At 42.0% G+C, this 23773-nt stretch overlaps 1 long non-coding RNA gene across 2 annotated transcripts; it reads left to right on the top strand.

Annotated features, from left to right (window-relative positions):
• The first annotated feature begins 35 nt into the window (after nucleotides 1-35).
• On the top strand, nucleotides 36-13987 carry LOC138199731 (uncharacterized). Of its 2 annotated transcripts, XR_011178366.1 has the most exons (6): nucleotides 36-230; nucleotides 932-1040; nucleotides 1141-2359; nucleotides 3048-3074; nucleotides 11800-11960; nucleotides 13482-13987. It is a non-coding gene; the product is annotated as an uncharacterized lncRNA (long non-coding RNA). The 2 variants fall into 2 exon arrangements; XR_011178365.1 differs by having other exon boundaries at nucleotides 1141-3074.
• Nucleotides 13988-23773: the final 9786 nt, after the last annotated feature.

Below are 23773 nucleotides of genomic sequence, written 5' to 3'. Positions count from 1 at the left end.
GGGGTGGGGCGGGGGGGTGGGGGGGCAGATGCTGATAACCTAAATTCAAAGGAGAGGTATTGGATTTCACAACAGGGTTGTGCAAAGCTGATGGGATCTGCAGGTCGTGTGATAGAAGGTTGCTGTAAGTTTCTGGGTCTCATGATGAAGAGATCCTGCTGCAGGAAAAACGAAAAAACAAAACACCAAAAACTGTCACGGACGTGATTTCGGTGATTCATTGATAAAAGGCATGTTTTGAAAACCGCTTGAATAATGTTGCATTGATGAGAAAATTTCTTTTGTTTCCATTTCTGGTCATTTTTGTTAAACAACATCCTCTAAAGAAGACAGCAGCTCTGTCAGAAATGATTATTCTGGATCCGTCGTGCTGTTTTAAACCGGGAAACAGGTGTAAGTAGCGGATCTCTTCACTTGTTCAGAGACATATGGGACTCGACGTGGAGCTGGTGACTTGCTGAGTTGGATATTTTTTGCAGTGTGCGGCTGACTGGTTGTTGCAGCGCTGATGTCATGAAAGCGAGCTTTACTGCCGCACTGATCCTGCGGCTGCTTTTATATTGTACAAATCTATAAATCGATTTACATACGTGTATTTGAATCAGTAATCATCAAATATTCATTTACCTATTCGTGACTATAATTTTGAATGAATATAGTAATAGGCTATATCCTACTTTTTTGTTGTTGTTTAGAAACTGGAACGCTTTTAAAAGCAACACAATTTATTTTTTATTTAATGGTGATTTATAAATAATTTATAAAAGAAAATATTGCATATAATAATGATAATAATAATAATAATAATAATAATAATACTGGAATAAATGCCTTTTTAAAATAATGTTCAGGGTGCCATATTTGAATGGATTTTCTAAATCTCAAGTTAATTGAGAGCCCTCCAAAATGTCCCTCTGCCAATATTAAACAGTTGTATCCCAGCGCGGCTCTCCGACCCCATGAAGGCGGGACAACAACAGTCAAGCCCTCTCCGGCGCACAGAGACAGGAATGGCCTTTTGGAGCTTTGCCGGTTCAAAGGTAACTAACCTCAATCTGTTCTGGCGGACAAAAGAGCGCCGAGGCCACATCACTGCACCTTACCCATCTCCTAACTTCACCCCCATTCTTTCATGTGTAGGATACCTCTGCAGCTCCTGGCCGTGCCATCATAAGACGAGCACATCTGTTGTTATAGCAACTGAATAAAGGATGGTGCAGCCTGTTGATCCCTTTTTACTGCGCTAACCTGATTTCTCTGCATTTCTTATGGCCAGATTTGCATATTTTTTGATTATAGGGCCTGAAAATCAGACCTCCTTTTTCACAGAGACACAATGCACCCAGTCGCGTCTTTCTCAGGCAGACTGCAGGTCGTCTGCAGAATATAGGCTAAATTATCCGGTAGCATGTTTATTAAATGGTTTAGAAATGCTAAAATAATGGATACAGTTTTATTACAATTAGGCATGCATGGACACATGAAATAACAAAGGCTACATGAAATTGTGTGCTAATCATAGTTCACCTTCTTGCGTATTTATTGCGACAACAATAGGCAATTTGCCTCCTTTTCCTGTTATGTCTTTAAATAGCGTCTAATTGTACCAGATCTCTAAAGTGAGACATTTTCCCCACAGCGATGCACTTTAATGCCAAGGCGAGTTCGGGCCTCTATTTTCAATGAATGACTCAGTAGCCTATAAGCCATAAGCGCATCCACCCATGGGCGTCAACTGAACAGGATATAGCCAGGTAATGACACTGCCAATCATTACAGCATATTTAGGTATGAAAACGGTGAAATAAGAACTACAAATTTGTAGAAATATTTTGTGAACATTGCCATCGGGGGAGAAACAGCCGGAGCAGTCCGGTCTGCGTCTGCTCGGAGCCCGATTAGTCTCCAATCGGCCAAAGAAAAGAGTCTTCGGTCACCGCGCGGATCATCAGGCTGCATGTCTGGATATTAAATCAGGTGAAGTTCTTTAAGGGAGTCCGATGGGGTTCTATAGGAACCACACAGCAGGGCGTCTGCCGCACCTATAGGCTCTGCGCTGCAGCGCGCGGACTGGAACACCCAAGTAGATCTGTCTCCATGGCGACGGCGGGACACCGGTCCAACAAGCTGTAATTCTGTCTCAGCCTTTTGCAGGGGAGGGACCGTCCACACTAGCCCGACTTAACTCCTCTTTCACCAGAAACACTGCTAATCCCATATCTTAGCAAGGCAAACTGCCGTCCCTCAGTATATTAAAGGGACCACAAAGTCAAAATTCAAAGCCACCCATGGTTTCTCAGCAGGCAGCCCGTCCCGGTGTGACGCTCCGCTGTCCCGTCCGTCTGTCCGTCCATCCACCGTACGTGTCTCCAATTTTTTTTTCTGCACCTATCCACAGACGACAAATACATTTATTCTTTACTTATTATTATTTGAAAAGGCCTGATCAATTAAAAACGGGATTTAAATTCATTTAGATTCATAATTGGGAAACAAATGGCCTCAACAACTGGAAAAAAAAAAAAAGAAAAGAAAATAGCTTCTCTGGATTTAAGAAATGAATAAATATGTTGGTCAATATTGCATATGTAGTGCTGCCGTTCTATTATCATGCTGTCAGTATTGACCTTTTTATCATTGTCTGCTATTTTCCATTATTGGTAATTGGATTACTGGGAATTTAGAATGAACACACAATTGTAGCCCAAATCTATATAACTTTTGAAATAGCCTATACAAGATTGGTAGTACATAAAAAGTTAAATCACAAAGGAAAAGCTGCATGCTTATTTGTTATCAAAAATGCAAAATAAAATCTTTCTGTTGCCAAGAAGGGTTATAAGTTTAAAAGCTAAATAATTGTGCATAAATCACATACATTTTTGCCCCCAGAGCAGTATTTCCAGGTACATGGTTTAAAAAAACTAAATTAAAATAGCACATTGGACAAAAATATGAATGCAATATTTAACAATGGAATTCTAAGTGTAAATAACTTTGCCTTGTAGCTGTTGATTAGATTGTTTTTTTTTTTTTTCTGCTTTCAGGCTTCTAAAAGGCCTCGGCTGCAAAATGTAGGTGCAACTTAATTTTCTCAGCATTATACTATTTTGTAAGAAAGGCAATTGTTGAATAAAAAATAAAAAATAAAAAAAATAAAAAAAAATCCCCAAACTATGCATCCATTAAACTGGACCAGGCAGATATTGGAGTTCTAAATTAATTGCTTGGTTGTGAGGGCCTTTGAAAAAAAAAAACTAATACATGTTATTTTGATATGATTTTTTAAATTAAAATTGTCAACATTTGCACATAATGCTTATTCTTTAAAAACAGCATTAGCTACTATCTTAATATTTGTATATTATTTGTTGCATTGTATTTTTTTTTTAGCTGAACAGAGTAGAAATAAACTGAAGTTTGTTCTTCTGCTCATGACCTGGAATATCCTTCGAGAATATAATACGGGATTTATAGATGTGCACTGAGGACAAACACCCACATCCATGATTTGTGACATATGTGACTGTTTGAGACTGCTTTGCCTTTTTTTAAATTTTTTAAATTTATTTTTATATAAGTGCAAAACTTTTTTACAAGATGAAGCAGATGTTTGATTATTCACTTCTTATTATTACTCAGTATGACATTTTCTTTTAAACGTTGGAAAATTTGACAACTGACAGTTGTAGCCATTATTGTGAGAATCTAGATGAATAGAAAGGTCATCATGGTGACTTGTTATGATGATGATGAAAAGGAGGAGGTGTGTGTGTGTGTGTGTGTGTGTGTGTGTGTGTGTGTGTGTGTGTGTGTGTGTGTGTGTGTGTGTGTGTGAGAGAGGGATGGCCGGATGGACAGGGTGAGAATGCGGACGCTAACTGTGATGTGTCCGCACTCTTCTGACACGACGATGTGACATTCCAGCGCCGAACTCCTTCATGTCCTGAGAGAGAAATAGAGAGAGAGAGAAAGGAGAGAGAGGTCCGTCAACAATGCCCATTGAGTACTGCGAGGCAGCAGCTGGTGGGACACGCAGTGACCTAAAGGCAATCTATTCAGGCCGGGACGGGGAGCCTCTCACTACCCTGCTGCTTTTATATGGCTGGAAGTGGATGGATCGTCGGTGTTTAGCCTTGCAAAGTATCGCAACAAGTCTGTCATCATGCAAATGGAAGAGAAACAGTCCCCATCTTCCAAAACCAATCAAGTTCTCTAAACGGGACAACGGAGCATCGAGGCTGAAGATAATGTACATTTTTGAAGAGAATCCTTCCATCATATGTCGGTGTGATCGAGATAAAGTGGAGATGACCATCAAAGCTTTTGTTTCTGAAAAGCACTGAAGTGAGGCTCAGCCCCATACTGGAGGGGAGATTAGCTTCTGGAGGAGAAACGTAAAGCATACAGAAAAACTCCTCCATGCAAGATAATAGAAGTGTGATCAACCAAGCGGAAAGACACTATATTGGATGGAAATGAAAGATGATCCAAATATGAATTTAGGTATCGGTTAGGTTGGATGCTGAAGGCCTCTTTGTTCATGCGTGTGCTAAAGCTTCTAGGCCCTCTGGTAATTCCACAGGCATTTCCCAACGGGGTCTCATGCCTGTCTTTCAGATCAAACCTTGTTGGTAAAGCTACCATAAAACGATACGTCAGTCGGGAGTGGTAAATGCTGGATGCCTGCTTGGCTGTGATTGATCTGCCACGGTTTCTTTATTCCCTTCGAGACTTGATACCTCCCGGTTTTAGATTGAGCTCCTGCCAGTGCTGATGGATACTTGTTCATGTACAGTATATTCTCTGGGCCCATTTCCACCCACTGTGGCACACTGAGCAGCACATGGCCCGAACATGGAAGCCAACACCGTGATATCTCCTCACTTCCCCCTCAGCTCCAGTTCCAGGAAGTGAAGGCAAAGCCTTGCCAGCCAATCACAGCGAAGGACACCCAACTCATTAAAAGTTAATGAAACCTATAACGTGGTGCGCCAGCGATTCATTTAAACCCCCAATCCAATCTCCTCTCCCAGCAAAGGCAAACAAGCCAGTGTGCCCCCAGTGCTGTCCTCGGAATAACAAACTACGGAATATTTTGTCCTGCATATGTTCTCTCATGCAGACATGTGCACATTGATAGGCTATCTTACAATGGGACTTGTCCAATTTAGAGAATGCCAGGATGGTGTTCTGCAGGGGTGAATTCTGTAATCTGAGTCCGAGTTGAATTTAATGCCTTCACTTTACACCGCACTGCTTGTTGGGAATGGCCGCAATAGATATGCCATTTCAACATTCATGAGAATCACTGACATTCAAATAATGTGCTCATTTTAATACCGTATGAGTGAGCGTCAGATCTGTGAAAAACCTGTTCATACCTCCTCAAGATGTCAAGAACTACTCTTGATCCATGCAGATAGACAAGGCCAAATTTGAGGGTTACCCTTTTCCCTCAGATAACCCCCCTCCCCCCACACACACACCTCCCCACCTCCACCCCCCTCTGCCCAGCATGGTCTATTATTTTCAGGACTCTAACCTAATAGGAATGCAGTTCTCAATTTGATAACAACCCATCAACAGCAATAAAGTGCCACCTTACCAGTGTCCGAATCTAAAGAGCGGAACAATATCCCCCCCGTCTTTCAGACCTCCATTTCAACACGAGCTCCAGTGTCTCATAGTGCTTCCCTTGGGGGATCCAAATTAAATTCTCCCCATGTATAGTGCCACTGTCAGCCTGCTAATGAATTCCCATACCCTGACTTGAATCAAATTAATCCCCAATTTAATCCCATATAAATGGCTGTGTTTTTTATAATGGAAAGACGGATGCTCAGTTGAAGGATTGAGGAAAGCTGGGAGGTGTCTATAGGGCTGTTGAGCAGATTATAGTGAAGGATGAGGCCTGTATGTTTTCCCCACTGCAGAGTAGTCCCCTGATACACACTATTTAACCCTCGCCTGCTTGACGCTGACAGGAAACATCGCAGCGTTTGTCATTTAATATCCTTTCAGATTAAGGAGTCAACCGGCAGATTTATGGTTCAGAGCTGGATACCCTTATCTTGAAGTGCGGAACAGAAAGATAATGTGAGATGGGTGCGCGTATCATAAAGTATTTGTGACGCCCCTGGTTACCATTACATTTGCTGTGGGTTCAGACTTGTTACCACCAGCCATTGTTTGAGGTCACGGTGTCACAAAAAGCTGCCGTTATGTATTGATGCAAATGTCACATGGACTTCCCTTCATATGCAAATCTGTTGAAGAGAAGTTGCATAATTTTGGGAACAACTCCTTTATCAGTTTTTAGATCACAGGACCAGCATCGAGGTTCATCGTCATCAGTGAGCAGTGAATGACAGGTAGTTTGCTAAAGAGCTTATTTATACAAATAGAATAACATCATGTGGCAGTGAAATAATACGAATGTCTTTTGGATGCAAATATAATGGTCCACTACACGACTCAGAAGTCCAGATGGTGGCTCCAGGTTCAGTTACTGACGTGTGGCTCTAAAGGCTGGACGTCCTGAACTGCCTGATTCGGGATAACAGATAATAAACAAAGGCAGCTATTTTCTTCAAACCAAATCTGCATTGGACAAATGTTATTTGTGATAGAAACTTTGAAACTGTTATCAAATATATCAAGACTGTGATTTTCTCTATTTGCAATAAATATAATAATGCATTTGCTTCAGTAAAATTGACCCAAAGTTTGTCTTTAAATTGGTTGTTTGACGATGATGAAGTAGTTGACGTTTGGAGCTCGGATGGGTTGAAGGCATACTAAGGAGTTTTGGAAGTCCAAATGTATGATATACAGTGTATAGTTATTAAGTAAGCAGTCACGTGGGACGGATATGAGGATGACAGACGGTTCTGAAGTCAGTTTGGCAGTTCAGGGGACAGTTTGGAGCCTTTAAAGCTCGGTCCACCAAATGTCTGAACAGCTATGGTTTATTGAGGCATCTGTAAGCTTACTCATTTTATTGCCAAGCTTGGCTCGTGCACCTACCGTCATGGAGAGGGAGGACACACACACACACACACACACACACACACACACACACACACACACACACACACACACACACACACACACACACCACAAAAGTTTGCTGTTTGCCTTCATTCCACCAAATCCTTGACAGCCGTGCTATAGCCCATCACTATTCACACCATTGTGCTGTCACAACAACTAAACACATCATTTGTGTTGCAGAAACTCATCCTTAATGTATCCAATACCAAATGTTTGGCGACTGAGAGGAGATGGTTTTGGGGGTGGGCTGCATAATTTGCGAGGAAACATTTTACCGAACATTTGGTGATAAAAACGCCGGCGTCGGCCCCCAGGCTTAAAGCAATTAATTCAGGATCCTGACATAAACTCTCCAATCCTTTGACAGCTTGGAGCTGAAATAAAAATGCTAGTTCTCCTGGGAACGGCAGGAGATAGCTGGCTCTTTTCTGGACTGTTTGCTCACTGGCCCTGAGAGCAATCTTCCCCAGTCAGAATGAAATGCAAGGACACAAACAATGTACCGGCGAGAGAATGGGAGATGGGGAATGAACAGTTTGGACTATTTGCTCAGCAGAAGGGCAGCCACAATGGCCGGCCCATGGCTTTCCCATGCATCAAGCCTCTTAGTCTTAGGCCTCCCTTTGTTGCCTGGTTTCTTCTTCCCTGGCCAGATAAGAGCCCAGCTGCCTTATACTTTTAATTCCCATTGTACGCCATACTGTATGGTCATTTATCTGTCCACATCCTGCCTGCCACGTTGGTGTTGTTTAATTGAACGGGTTATCGCGCGTGTATCTCTTCACCATAGCATGTGTACTCGTTTAGGGGTTGAATCGCTCTCACTTTGCCATAAAAGCCAGGCTGGTGGCCGGGAGGGGGAGGGGGGGGGGGTCGCGGCTGACCCCTCTCCTCGTCTTCGAGATGGAAGCACAAGTCAAGCACCGAGTGCGATAACGACACTCAGGGGATTTTTGCACGAGGCTGAGTTTTCATTTTAAAGTAGCTTCGATCATTTTTACTCATTAAGGAAAATGTTGGCGAGTTCTGTTTCTCGACCCGACAAAAATGTGCTTTTGCAGCCAAAGGCAGAAAGCCTCCGAGGGCTCTTCAGGGAGAAATGAGACGCGGCCATTATATGACCTAATGGCAACTCCAACCAGAGGAGAGGGCAAACAGAGCGAGTGTAGTGGCTCTGGCGGAGAGAAGGATCCATATTGTGCTCTTTTGTTTTGGTGTGTTGGTTTGTGTTTGCATTTACATTGACCAGCTCTTTGCTGAATGTGTATTCACACTCAACACATGCAATGCAGTCTGTGTGGCAGGAAACGGAGGCAAGTGTGCTTCCCTGCTCAAATCTGCTGGGAATAAAATAACAATAGCGGATTAATCTGAAACAAACAAACAAACAAACAAACAAAAATGAGTAGTGGGATGTCACAGGAGGATCAATACACATAAGATGAAGGAGCATATTCATGCATGTGAGCAGACACTTGCCTAAACACAAACACTCTCAAAGAAGCCCATCCCCCTCTGTAAAGGTTGTGATGTCAGGGACCCCCTGGGTGGTCAGACTGAGGATCATTTTAATACAATATGATGCCGCAAAGGAAGCCTTGACCAGCTATGTTTTTGCCGTCCCATCATACTCCTTTAAGTTATAATGTATTTAAAGAGAGCAGTGATCTCCGTCTACAAGCAACCTACAGTATATATTCACATAGCACTGCATGAAAACTGTTCCGTTTCTGCCAGAGCAAAAAAAAAAAAAAAAACATAACCCACGATGAATCCACAATGGTTTATTCTAATGGATAAGCTCTTAATCTATCAGATCAGATTTCAAAGTGCCAATAGCCGTGCCAAGACAGGCCCCAGGAAGGAAAACCCTTTTGTTTGAGGCAGAAATTTTAAATTTAAGACCAGACTTTATTCACTAATCACAAAAAAGAGATAAAAAAGAAAAGTTATGACCTGCCACGGAAGAAATACCTCAAAGAGGAGCATCATTAAGAAACAGTAAGTGCTTGTTTTCACATCCACCTTCGGCGCACCGACAGCGTTTTGCCAGCATGTCAGACCTCAGGTACAGCAAGATAAATAGGCTCTTCTTTCTGCCTGTGAGAGCCAAGCTCCTTGTGGGGTGGTGCTCTCAGCTTCACGCTCCAGCAACACTGAAATAAAGCTCTGTTCGAGGCATTTCAACACCGCTTAAGGTTGTCCATGGCCGTGTAATTTATGAGTTGAGAGGACTCCGTTTTAAAGTTAACAACGACCTACAATCTTCCAGCATTCATGGGTGGAGAAAAGAGCTGTGTGAGTCATAGGAAACTTACAACACTCCTCCAATTACCTTAAACAATGGTGGCCTGAGTGATGCCTGCAGCTTTCTGGTGGGTTCAGTGCTGAACGTGGACGTGATGTGACCTAAAGTAATCGGATGTACAGACACTCTAACAGGTCGGCGGTTCTGTCACCTGGAGGTCACAATAATAGAGCTGCTAGGACGTGGTGAGGACCTTTCACTTCATGCCCCATAGCTCTCAGTGGGTGGTCACAGACAGACAGACAGACAGACAGACAGACATGCTTGCTATGACTGCATTTTTGGCATTTGTATTTGACATTTAGAGAAAAAGATATTGGCACAATTCAGGTATATTTCTATTTTTTTTAAAGTTAAGATATTTTGGACAAAAGTACTATGTTTATACATACATTTTCAAATTATAAAAGATTATAAAATGATGGGTACTTTTCTTTTTCTGTCCCTCTTGAAATTTCCAATATTTTTTTCGATGTATTATCCACACTGTCCTCGTTCTATGTTTTTGATAAAAACATTTATTCCTTAAAAATAGCTAATGATTATTCATGATCAGAAGTTATATTTCATCATAAATATAACAAAAAAATCTGCCTTGTTAAAACAGATTTGTTTTTACGTGGAGATGTGCTTTATTGTCACATTTATATTTCCATATCTTGTGTTTGTCCTTTCTTGCAACGAGTGGATATATGACTATAATTCTGTTTTATTGCTGAGGCATCACATAAAGGGAAATTAAACCATGCACACTATCAGGTTAAGTTTATCAGTGGTATCACATGTTTACATCACAAAATGTACTCTCACTGTAATTATAGTTATTAACTATGATTAGTTAATATTATAACCACAAAAAAGGAAAAAGAAAAGGATTGAATAGATTTAAAAAAAATTAAAGGGCCTGAAAAAATTGTTATAGTAAAAATAATAAATTAAATATTTTAATTGTCTTGGAATTTATGATTAAATAGGAATTATTAATGAAATAACAAGATATGCCTTTGATTTAAAAACAAAAAAAAGCATCTTGCTTGATTGATATCTTTGATCTAAAAGATTTTAATGTGGTGGAATTCTATAAATTTGAGGACAGTTAATTGCCTTCGGCTGCACTAAATTTCAGGTAAAAATTGTAAAGAAAAGGCTAAACAAATATTTGTAAAACAAATTATGAATAATATAAATAGATTAATATAAAATTACGCATGAAAAATAAAAGTATCTAAATATATACATGTATATGCGGCTGTATGATAAAAAGACTGAATTTAGTTTAAAATTGTATCCAGTGGGTTCAATGCTGCACTGATCCAATACGGGTGAACTTGGTATACTCGGTACCAACGGGCTGCTGCGACTCGGTGTTGATGCTTTTTATTTCTTTCTGTTGGGTTACTGAATCAAAGCTGGGATGAACGTTGCTTGGATGATCTTTCAGCCTGGAGAACTGGGTCAGTTTACCCATTACCGTGTCTGTGCAACCAAAGCGGGGTCAATTTTAAATCACCTATTTTTTAAAATATTTAAAATACATTTGAAATACTAGTTTAATCAAATATTTATTAAATGTAAAGAACAAAAATCTCAAACACTAACAAGAGCTAATGTAAAATAATACAATATGATTTTTGTAATTGATATATTTTTTTATTTACAATGACATGAAATTTACTGACAGGTAAAAAGTATTTAGTGCTTTTTATATAACTGAAATGACTGCTGCAATAAGAATAGCAGTTTCTTGCATTAGTATTGGATTAGATGAAAGTTAATTGCTGAAGTGTTTTAAATTTCTTCATTTAAATGTCACAGTTGGTGTTGCACCTTTTTGACTCCATGTCTTTGCTTCATATTAGTTGTATTGAAAATTCCACTGGTGGCCCATCAGCCTGACATGGCTCTACCGTTCACGTTACCTCTCGGCCAGTGTGCGAATGTCAACACCCTGTAAACACCTTTAACACACATGCTTGAATGCGACGGGCGAGTTAACTAAACATTCCTGGGTGTTCCCCGTAAAGGTCTACCACTCAGCCACCACCGCACTGACCCATCTCCCACGCTCCAAACTGCACTCACGGAAAAAAGAATTCGTAACACTTCCTTCTTTTTTTTTTTTTTTTCTATTTTCTTTAAAATGTCACAAATACAAAACATTAAATTCCGTAAAACAGCAGTTGCAATGATCCCCAATTCTTTACCATCTGGCAGTTGTCTTTCGATGTGCTTTAAAATGCAATGGAACAACACTCTACAAGGATTTGGGAATTTGGGAGTATAATTCTAGCCGTGCGCTTATCGGCGCACCCAGACTATTTGAGTGTTTTGAGATGCGGGCTCCCTGAGGAGGGATCGAAGGCGTCCTAGTAGAACTGCACATCAAATAAATAGGAGGATGGGATTTATATGGAGGCTGTGTCTCTGTCAAACAGGGCTCTGCTGACTGAAGTGATCCCCATGGCCCGAGTGGAGGAGAGGAGGGAGAGGACGCCTCAGAGGGAAGAGGGATAGCAGTGGAAGAGATGATGCACTCACACACTCACACAATGTCCCTCTCAGTCCTGCGTTGTGACCGGCCCATGGCATCGGCCAGGTATGTCAACAATGTTTGCCAAGCCATCCATCACCCATGCACCTTCCCTCCTGAAACAGGAACTTTTGTTTGAAACGTACACTTGTTAAGCCCATCCTTTGACTGCGCTCAACCTAATTTATTTCCCTATAGCCGAGACCCAGGATTTATTAGTACCTGTTTTTTTCCCCTTTTATTTCCTGCTAATTGAAGGTTGCTGCAGTGCAAATGTGTTGGTAGAAACACAGGCGTGTTGTTACCGAGAGAGATTGGGAGCTATAATTTGGGGACATCGGTGGCTCTTATCACTGGTGAACAGGGTTAGCAAATAAAGTGCGTAGTGAAGTCAAGCTGCATGTCAGGAAGAGAAAGAGTTGTGATGGCGCTCACACATGACGAGGAAAATGCTTTGATGCTACAGTGAAATGAAAAGAAAACTTTACAGTTTAGCACACAATGCTCGGAAATCTTTAAGTGTAAATCACGTTTGTTCATATCATTCAAATCATATCAAAGACAGAGAAGCAGTTCACACCAGTTAATGATAAAAGAATACGAAAGTATGAAATAATTACGAGAAACTATACTTCATGTTGGGAAAGTCGAGAGGCACCGAGGTTTCCATCATAGGTTTCAGGAAGTGCTTTATTGATGTTGACACAAACAAACCTGAGTCTCTCAGCTGTTGTTGGTCCAGCTTGAGACCGTATTGTCCAAGCGAGGCTTGAGAACCGTCCACAAACATCTCAAAAGAAACCCATGAGTGGGCTGGTGTGTTTGCTAAAGCACCTAAGTTGGTAAGTTGAAGCCTTACTTCATTTATCTTTTGACATGGAGCAAGAGGGACGATATCACTGAAAGTGCCACGTTAATGATTGACTCTCGGCACACCGAGCCTCCTGCACCGAGTGGCCACTTTGCCGGCTCTTGTAGCTGCATTTTCAGCCGTAAATGTTTGTGGTCCCACTATCCTCTCCAAGTCCCATACAGTACTATTAGCACTGGAGGGGGGTTAGGGTGGGGTCCAGACTAACTTTCAATAAAAAACAAAAACAATGGCATGCTGAGGTAACTGGTAGATAAGAGTTTGTCTCTGACCCTTTTAGTGCTTTAAGAATGTGGCTGTGCAAACCTAATCTCCCCTCAAGATAAATTTGTCCCTGCTTTGTAAAAAGCGAGTTCATGCATTGCTTTTGCCCCCTCCTGTTCTAAAGCCCACTTTGACAGGCGTGAAATGAGTCCTGGACTTTTCCTTGACAGTTCAAGATGGAGAGCAAACTGAGATTAGGGCATGTTAATTAATTGAGGGGTTGGTAAAATGGCCTCCAAACCCAAGAAAGACTTGTTCCATTTATTGCCATCCTGCCCTGTCAGGGACATTTCAGTCATCATGAATTCTGGACTCTGTTTAATGTTTCTTAACCTCCAATTGACCTCCAGAGCCAGTCAGTAGCAGCATTTCAATTATTGTACACTAAAATGACATCAAATGAGATGTACTGTTGTTTTTTGACTGACCTGTGCTCTCCCTGTCCTCTACAGATGCACACTTCTTTTCATTTGATGGACACTTTTCCTTCGCTGCTTACCGTCTACTTTCATCACCCTGCATCAGGCGACCTGAGAGACACTTTCCTGTCGATGTACTTGGCTATATCTGCGTCTGACCTGTCTGCCATATGTAATATCAAAGCCTCTGTCAGCGTGGAGCTGAATGGGAACAAAAGAGAGGCCTCCATTAATGATTAACTGTTCTAAAAGCCCCGGCTTTTGTATTCCCATGGTGCCCAGGCTATCTGGCACACCATGTGACATGCTCACAGCGTTTTTCGAGCAGATTGGGGGAAAGCTAGTGAGCAAACACAGGTGCTTTGGAGCAGCGTTGCCGACGCTGTCAGGGGACAACCACAAACAAGAGCAGCTATGCCCTGGCTAAATGAACCCCCACCCCTCCCAGCACCACCTCCACCCCCTGCTCTGTCACTAGCTAACTTGTTTGCTAGCTCCCTATAGCTTTCTCTCTGCAAAGCCCACCCACCCCCCCCCCCCCCCCCCACCCCCCCCCCCCCCCAATTCCCCCTCCACAAGTCCAATGTCCGCTGCAGCCCGGGCTCCACAACTTCTCACACCCTCCAAAGAAACAAACAAATAAAAGTGAGGACGGCCGACCACTTCTTTGAGGTGATGGCATTTGCTGTGGTCATGACTAGTGGGAGAGCAAACACATTAATGGTGTCTGAGTTTTCACTTTCCAAACCAAACTAAATGTCTTTTAGTTCAAGTGGGGCAATTCCACTGACCCTGGAGTCAAATGCTGCGTGAGGGTTGCACACTCTGGCACTTGAAATGCTGAGAGGAGGCTACAAGAAATTGACCAGAATGGGAGAATTGGCCGACATGAGCCCGGTGTGGTGACGTGCCTCAAATGACAAATAAATCTTACTTAATAAACACTGTGCTTAATTTCTGCTTTATGAGGATTTTGGCTGTCTGGAGCACTTAACCTCCCTCCTCCAGCCTGACTGATTGTTCAGAGCGACTCGGGGTGCTGTGTCGCTCAACTTTGATAAGACAATCAGATGATAGGATGGCGTTATCTTAACACGGCTTTCCGGCTGGGAGACAAATGAACAGTGTGTGATAACAGGAACAAAAGCCTGGATGTTATTTGCTGGTTCCTCTGAAGAAAGAAAAAATTATCCGAGTGGAAAATTCACAATAGGTGGCAGTTTATTTCATTTTCAATTTTCCACTGAGGCCAGGTCGCAGGAACAGCTTTTTTTTCAGTCAAATATTTATATTGTCTCTTGTTGGCATTTTGCTTTGACAGTCTGTAATTACTTGAGCCTATAAAGCAGTTATCACTGGAAAGACAATAAAAAAAACGTTTTAAAACAAACAATTTAAATCAACACAAGAGGAAATGAAGTTGTAAAAGTGAGCGACCCAGACACAGAAGAAGAAGGTCAGAGGTGTAAAAGATAAACAGAAGATGTGGTGGACTGCTGCTGATGTCTGTATGTGATAGGTAGAGAAAAAAGGTCAAAATCAGCTTCCTCAGAGACACACTCCGTAAAACGCCACTTCTGTCTGGGTTTTCTGACTTTGGCTGCCTGATTCTTCGTGTCAGAGAGGGGTGTGTATACTCAAGGATTCTCTTAAGGTTTTGTTTGCTCTATTCCCCAAAAAATAATTGGAAAAAATATTGGTGGCTTGGCATGAAATGTTAACACTTTGACAGGACTTGCAACTGTGTAGAAACTGGATGAATAAAATAATATTTTTAAGGTGTTGTGTGTTACTTGAAAAATAATTTTCTCCACACGGATTTCCATTTTGACCGTCCTTTGAATATTTTAGTTTGCTAAATTTAGCATTTTTTAAAGATGAATTTAACCTCCTGAAACCATTCTTCCAGTGACTCAGAGAAGGTTTTAAAGTGGGCAGAGATGTATTCGGAGGAGCTCATCTCACCCTCCTGTTCTGCCGCCGGTGATCTGCGGGGATTTAGTCTCCGCTGGTCGTGAGCTGAGTCTGATCAGAGGAGTTACAAATCCTTACTTTTAGGGGTCTTACTGTAATTCACAGGCCCGTCGGTCACAGTAAAGTGTGGGGACCCGGCATCTCGAGAGGGATTTGAGACAACATCTTTGTTGCCCCTTCATTGTATTACGGAGAAAGTCGTCCGGCCCTATTGTCTGACACAAACTCTGCTCAGACCTCGGCTCAATCAAAGAGAAGTTTTCCAGTAATGAGGTAAGACATGAAAGCTCATTGAACACAGCGAGACGTTGAAAGGGCCCTTTTGATCTCATCAGGCACAATGGTAAAATTTGAAAAGAGCAAAGTGTGCTTTAAGCAGCAATGCACCGCATTAACCTCTTGTCTTTTGACAGGCCCACACCTAGAAAGAAGTAATATTCTGCTCTATGGAAAATGTAGTTCATGAGTAATGGCCTTCTTGAGGGGGAGGGGACCTTTGAGCTAATTCTACCTGCTGCCTTTAGAGATTGGCTGGTGAAGAAACGGAGAGGTGGCCTCTTATCAGAGCTTTGCCATGGAGCAACCCTCTTCTTCTGTGTTCTTTGTTCTGTTCACTAACTTCTCAATGTATTTCTAAACATTACTTCTATATTTTATTAAATGCAATAGCTTACAAATTAGCATCATACTCTGCCAAATCTTTCAAATTTGACCAAATAAGCAATTTAAGATCCTGGTACTTCAGAATTGCCTGTTTCATGTAGAGACAAAAACTTAATGGCAGATTATCCAGCAGCCATGTAGCTGTGGCAGTCACGGGTCAGTGCAGGCCGACTCTGTCCCCAGACTCTGTTAACTAAGTGGGCCGGCACTATCTCTGCCCATCAGCCACCCAGTTTGTTGACTCCTCAAAGAATGCTAATAAAATAGATCTCCTATTCTGAGAGATTGTTCTAACGGGGGGGGGGGGGGGGGGGGGGGGGGGGGCATCTATTAACTTCTGCCTGTTAATTCAATGATACACTAAAGTCTTCATTTTTTAGTCACTTTAAAACGGGCTTAACCGAAAGCCCATCAGACAGCAGCTACATGCAGTACCCTCATGAAAGTAAATAAACTACAGAGCAGGTGTTTCTTGGCTTCAACTAGATGTAGATATTCAGAAACATTCTCAACCTTCATCACTCCAAAAGCACACACGCAAACAATCCTTGTGACGCCTGCCGGCTGGAACCATTTCTGCTGTTTAGTCATTTTCCACTTGGAGCTGTAAGACAAAGGAGTCCCACTCAGGTAATGGAGCAACTCAGAACAAAAATCTGCTCAGGTGGAAGACCTCTGTCCTGCCATCGTCACGCCTGAACTGCAGTCAATGACAGACACACAACCCGACGCCTCTCTGGAAGCAAAAACCATGTCGACCAAACCGCCAGAAGCTTCTCGCTGCTGTTCCAATAACCCCCCATTCACCGACATGTCTCTCTGCCTCTTTTATGAATACAGCCTGTCCCTCGTGTTCAATTACCTGAGTCAATAGGGATGTATTGAACCCCAGCATATGAGTCAAATCATAAAGTGTATATACAAGAGCAGAGATGTTATGACCATATCAGCGGGGCAAGGAAAATTACACTGGTGATTCACAGGCCAGGAAGTAAATAGAGTGGTAATATATGAGGGTAATAACGCACAAATATGGCTGCAGCCCAGAGAGCATCTGGCCCAGCTGTTGCTGCCCACCAGTTTGACTGAATCTGTTGATGTATCTTAGCATCATAGCATCCTGAAAAATGGAAGATTTAAATTGATAAAATAAAAAAATAAAAATTGTATTTTTTATTTTATATATATATAAATAAATATAATAATAATAATAATATATATATATAAAATAAAAATAATAAAAAAAAAATATATATATATATGCGCCACAATAATGTCGCATGAAAGAGTTCAAATGGGACCATTGCGTGTGTGAGACAGCTGCTGCTCTTTCTCACTCACACTCACACACACACACACACACACACACACACACACACACAGGTAGCAGCTGAGCAGGCTCACCTGTCATATAAATAAAACTAGACAATCCCCTCCATCAGCAGCAGCAGAGGCCAAAGCAGAAAGGTCGACAGAACAAAAGAGGCTCAGAGCTGTGGGAGAAAATGAGCAGGATGAGAGGAGGAGTTAGTGACACTGTTTATGTATCTTATATCTGTAATATATTGTGGATATGAGCATTGAAATAACTTCTGTGTCCTAATAATGCATTATCAGCATGTGTAATAGGGAATTACACAGGATGACATTTTGCTGATTTTTTTTTATAAATCAAATATAGTTGTCTCGCCTCATCACGTTTGCATGATGTCAATACACTTTAAATGTACTTTTTAAAAAAAAAAATAATTTACCAGAACGTTCTTCATTTATGAATAAATATATATGGAAAGAATTTACAGACAATAGGGTATAATAAATGATTATATCATGAACTCCTACAATGCTTTTGCACATCTTTTACTATATCATAGATAAACCTACACTGCACATATACACCTCATAGAAAGGTTTATCAAAGCCCCTATTTATTTGGGAGACATGAAAGCAGCTAATAAACAAAGGGCAAAATTAAAAATGGATGCAATTTTGAATTAATATGAAAATATATGTATAAATTAAGGACTTCTTTTTTTTTTTTAAGTTATTGTAATTATTTAAGTGTCCTGCACATAATGGCAGCATGGACTTACAATGACTCAAGGCAGCAACAAACAAGATGTCTACATTGAAATTTATACCATATTAAAAAAAACTCAGCAGTTTTTCCAGACGCCCCTGGTCACTGTACAGGAAGTGATGAAACACTAATCAAATCTTTCATAAACAGTTGAATGCTGCTCTTCAGAAAAGCCTCTATAGCACCTGCCTCAATTGTAAATGGTGCCAATGGTGTGAATTAAAAATGCTCCTGTGAAGTAAACATTCATTTCAAAGTCATTTCTCAGCTTTGGCTTATTCCACATCTCCTCTCAGGTATAAATTGCATCCTTTTTGGGGGGAATCACTGGGCAATCACACAAGAGGATTGGCCGTGGACGATAGAGCGATGACAATACTGATAAGATAAGAAAGCCCTTTAGTGACTTTCTGGTTGTGTGTCTTCTTGTGTCTTTGTCTGTCTTTCTTTATGGGAGTGTGTCAGTGTGAGAGAACATGTTGCTGCTTGCTTGGTGTGTGTGTGTTGTCTTGGCATCAGAAGGGCCTTGGACGGAGTGAAGAGGGCCTCGGGGAGGAGGGAGGAGGGAGGGAGGAGGGAGGGGAGGAGGGAGAGACCGAGAGAGAGTCGGAGAGGGAGACCGGGGGGTGGAACAATGAGGGGTGGTGGAAAAATGACAAGCCTGGTAAAGGGAAGGGAGGTCTTCCTCAAAGCACCACATCTAACAGAGGAGGTTGTGCCGTACAGACCTCCTCCTCCTCCTCCTCCTCCTCCTCCTCCTCCGCTTCCATTAACCCCAAGAGCGCCTGGTTGCCCAGGTAGAGCTGATTCATTGAAGCCACTGACAGCTGCTCCATGGGTGGGATCCTGTGTGTTTACTTTTACCCTCGACTCAGAGAACTCATCCTAAAGCCAATGAAAGCTCTAATGTGTCATAACTGACAGAAAAATGAAAACACTCTCACGGATCCACAAGATCATCTGACAACAAGGTGAGATTGAAGTTGATTAATCCAAATCTTTTGCTGTCTTCAAAAATAAAAATACATGAATTGATTGTTTTCTCTTTATCAAAATAAATTTAATTAGCTCAGCACACAGCATAGTGGCTGAATTACTGCCATAGTGGCTTCAAAATCAGCCGGGTGTGATTCGGCTACATGGGTGAATTGAGAAAACGTGTCCAGGGGAAGGAGTAGGAAATGCTCCATAAAGAATCTTTTGAGACAGACTGACAGGGCCCAGTGAGTGAGCACCAATTTATGGATGAAGGCACAATAAAGAAAGTTCCCAGTGTTCATCGGAGGCCAGTGAATCCAAAATGAACTCTTTTTATGAGGCTGACTTTGCCTCCGTGATGGTGCTCGCACAAAGCAGCCAACAAAGGGTGGCAGTAAAGGGGGAGTTTGGACAAGATAGCGGCACAAAGACAGAATCAACTTTCACGTGGCTGAATGCAAGGCAGGAGCCCGGCCCAGCTGTTTTAATGGCGATGCATTGACAGGAGGGTAGGCTATTTTTTTAATCGTGCGCACTTCTTTCATGCATGCACACAAAACAGCCCTTTCACCGAGCTTTGTCAGTAACCTGCCGTGACCTGCATTCAAGGCTGCGTCAGGGTCCCCTGCACAAAAGAGGCTGGAAGACAAGGGCACAGGGACGTCTGCAGCTGGATGCCCAGTCCAGAGCAGGGAATCCCTCATTAGACCACCGCAGACCTCCAGGATGGACAATACTTAGCATAGAAAATATTGTGATAAAACACAATAATTGACTTAAGAATGTGTGAAGAGACATGGCTAAATTTGTTAGATTTCTCACTAAATAGAAGTCTATAATGTCTCTGCAAACACACATACACTCCCGTACACACACAAAGAATGTACAAACAAGTCAGAAAACAAAGGGCTCTTGTAACAAGGCTTGAGATCTTGATGAAAAATTCAAACAATATTAAATGGGGAGTGTCAACAACAGACACACTTCTGCTGAGGGCCCTTCAAACAGACAGAGTAACTCGGCACACACATTACGCCGCCACAGTTCAAGCTCTTAGTGTAATGATGATGGCAGCTTTAACTGGGGCACAGCTTTTAAACCACCTCTCCTGCAAACACTCCTGCAGTGGGGGGCAAAAAGCTGAGGTTTCTGTCCTAAAGAAAGGAGTGAGGAGTCGTAGAGTCCAAGTATGTAAAGTCTTACCTGCCGGTGAACGTCACGGGCCACCTGGATTCCTCTGCAGCTCCTCATTCCCACTCTAGTGTCCACTTCATCGGGAGGAAAGACGCAGATTAAGATATCAGTGTTGAAGGATTCCAACTGTCCACCTGCAGAACACTGAGCAGTAATTCCTCCTGACAGGAGAGCTTTAAAGGGCAGGCCTCAGATTCTCACATCCATCAATGATCCTTCATCTCAGGCTGTTGGTAAAAGAAACAACTCACATAAATATGTGGATCTCACTGTACACACCAGGAAACAGTGAGGAGAATCGAATAAAGGACCACTTCACTAAAATCTGACCCAGCAGCCAGACAGGACGCTGAAAAATAAAAACAAAACAGTAAACTTTACTGGGAATTTAATAATTATAAATAGAAAAACTAAAAACTAAACAAAAATAGAACCCCAAGCATCTTCCCCTGCATTATATTCTGTTAAAAATGTTTTCATGTTGACACATATCTGTTAATATAGATACACTGATATATCTTCGATAGGCCAATATGGCTGATAAAATCAGCCAATAGATATATTAGTCAGGCTCGATTTGTTCCGAGTCTTAAATACCTTGTATGGTTTTTAGTTCATCACACAATGTCATATCAAAGGTAACTTAATGTCACGTTACAATTTTACAATTCATTTTACAGTGATATCTGGCTGGTGTCATGTGCCATCATCAGGATTATTTTTTAAACTGTGGAAAAAGTCCATTCAGAGCCACATATGACATTATTTTACTGTTTTCACGAATGGACTCCTTGCAAACTAAACTTCATGTGGGAAATCAGTAGACTGCCTCTGTGGCATGTGGAACAGATCGGAAGAGTAATAGAAACAGTTTAAACCAAATAATGACGGAGCCACCATGAGAGCTGTTGGTAAGAGTGTGTGTCTGGCACCACTGCAGGGTCAGCTCCACCACCACCACCACCACCTGTAGGCAGGCGACGGTGCCGAGTGGGAGGGGCTCAGCCAGCTGTGGTCAGACACAGGAAGCAGAGGCAGCAGGTGCACTGTTATCACCTCCATAGAAAGGTAATGAAGCCACATCACAATCAGCAGGAAATGAAGTGGCTGAGCCGGATAGCTTACTCTGCAACACTGAACAATATTTTAATCATGTACACGGGCCTGTATATGATCAGATAATAGATAGTCCATGTTTCTCACTTGTAACTCTTTGAAGCAATCACAGAAGACTTAACACTTTTGAGGGGAAATTTGCCTCACTGCTGTGCCTTACAGTTGTATCCCTATTGTTTATGAGCGCTCCATACGCTCAAAGTGGTGTGACATTTACAGGCGCCAGCTTTGAAGAGAGGCCAACTGCTCTCCAAGCTGTAAAAGAGCCACCTGCCTCGCCTCACCTGCCCTTCTGTGAAGGCTTAGTGAGTTCCAGTGTCGGCTAGATCCTGCCTAGTAGCTACTGTACAGAGAAGCACACCTTCAACATCCCCCACCCCCAATTCTGGCTCTTGCAACAGACAGAAAAGGAGATATAAAGAAGGAGAGCAGTTTTCTTTTCAGTGTCTCCCCTCGGCTAAATCTGGGGTAAGCCCGCTAATCCTGCTTGGTGTGATGACTCACAACGGGTGTGGCCAATGTGTTCCCAAAGATATCTTTTCCACAGTCTGAATATCAATAGGAATGTTTAAGTTGGCTTTGTGAATCAAGTTGTGTGGCATTTAATAGTTTCTAAGCACCTCTTCTTATGTTTATAGTTATATTTATGGGTTTGGAACACAGAAAAGAACTAAATTTGAAAAACCGACATGCTATTTTTTTACATTTATCCTTTTTATTAGGTGTATACTCATATAGTGCGGTATACGTGTGTGTGTGTGTGTGTGTGTTTGTGCATGTGGGACTGAGAGAATTGGCCCAGTGTCTCACCTAATTGTTATTGCGTCTGTGTTTGGCCTGGAGACAGTCGATAGGAATCAGCAGTGAGCCTGGTGGTGGAGGTGGAGGTGGTGGAGGGAGGTTACGGAGAGCTGTGTCTCCCACTTCCCAGTGTCTTAGTTGTAATGCATCCCTCCACTAACAGGGATCAAGGTATTAGGGATTCAGGTTATTTGTATTGATTTTATGTGCTGTCATGCCGGGCTCCAGGACGCCCTCATATTTGTGGAAATTGCAAATTCCACCTCGGAAATGTCACCAGCGTTTAATCTCTTCTTGAGTGGTCAATATGGGACCCTCACTCTGGTCCAACCACATTTATTAAACAGAGACCAAGCGTTCCCACGGTTACCATGACACCATGCAGCGGGGAATGGTATTGGTCTACACAAGATGGTAACATGGGAGTGAGGAAGTCCAACTTCAACTAATAACTTTTGATAAGATGTGCGTCAGTGGTTATGAGATTGTACATGGATAAGGCGAGTGTACTCTGGATTACCTTCAGGACATGAAGGTGAATTCTAAATTGGGTGAAGAAATCCCACTGAAAATATAATCAGAGATCATTTTGAAGGTCGGCAAACTAACCGTTCTGTACTGTAAATCAGTAGGATTCATTATCGTGCGTTCAATGCTTTGGTGTCTGGAAATATATGTTTAAAAAAGAAAGTAATTTCCTGACATTATTGCAAATTGACAGGACTACTCCAAGGCGACTAACTAAGGTCAGTGTCATTATTCTATGAGGACTCTTCAAGGTCCGTAAAAGCAAACTGCTTTGTTACATCTGCCAACATTTGCATGCTACTATCATCTTTGCTTTATCCGTGTCATAGCAAATGTTTCTCTTTCTCCTGTGTTTACAGGAATGGCCGAGTCACCCCTCCTCTCTCCATTCACCACAATCAAATTTACTCTGGCTTGAGTACACGTTTAGTGGGGACCATTTGTTTGAGGCAAACACTTAGGGCCCTCGTATGTCATTGACCAGTGTCCACAAATATAATCCTATCAAATTCAATCTTAGGGATGTCCTACGCCTTTGTTTTCTCTAATGCAATAAATAAAATAATCCCATCTGTCTTGTCTTAAATAGAGTTATCACCCTTTTTTTAAGCGCATTATGAACTTCCTGACGTCCCTCTCTCCTCTACTTGTTTGAATGGGTGATAATATTGGGAATGTTTCACTAAAATCCCACTGTTGACATCCACCGTACTTTAAGTATTTACAGTACAAGTAGAGGAACGGCACAGCTAACAAACATGGACCTGCCGGGGTAGACGGCATGCGTGAGCGCACCCTTTCTTGCTTGTTGATAAACCCCTGCTTCTTCCAAAAGCCCTGAGTTGACATGTACCTACAGAGAAAGCCTTAGCAAAACAAGCAGGACCCTTGTAAATATGCAGTGCCCAACAGTGGCACACGCAGTGTTGGCTTACATACTGCGAGTGGTGTTTTTCTTTTTACCTCCAAATTTGCTCGGAAAACTAATCAT

The sequence above is a fragment of the Embiotoca jacksoni genome, unplaced genomic scaffold (assembly GCF_022577435.1).
Source record: "Embiotoca jacksoni isolate LCO1_2020_lvr unplaced genomic scaffold, fEmbJac1.0.p SCAF_18, whole genome shotgun sequence".
Taxonomy (NCBI): Eukaryota; Metazoa; Chordata; class Actinopteri; family Embiotocidae; genus Embiotoca; species Embiotoca jacksoni.
The sequence above is the reverse complement of the archived record's forward strand: the minus strand, read 5'-3'. Positions and strand labels throughout refer to the sequence as shown.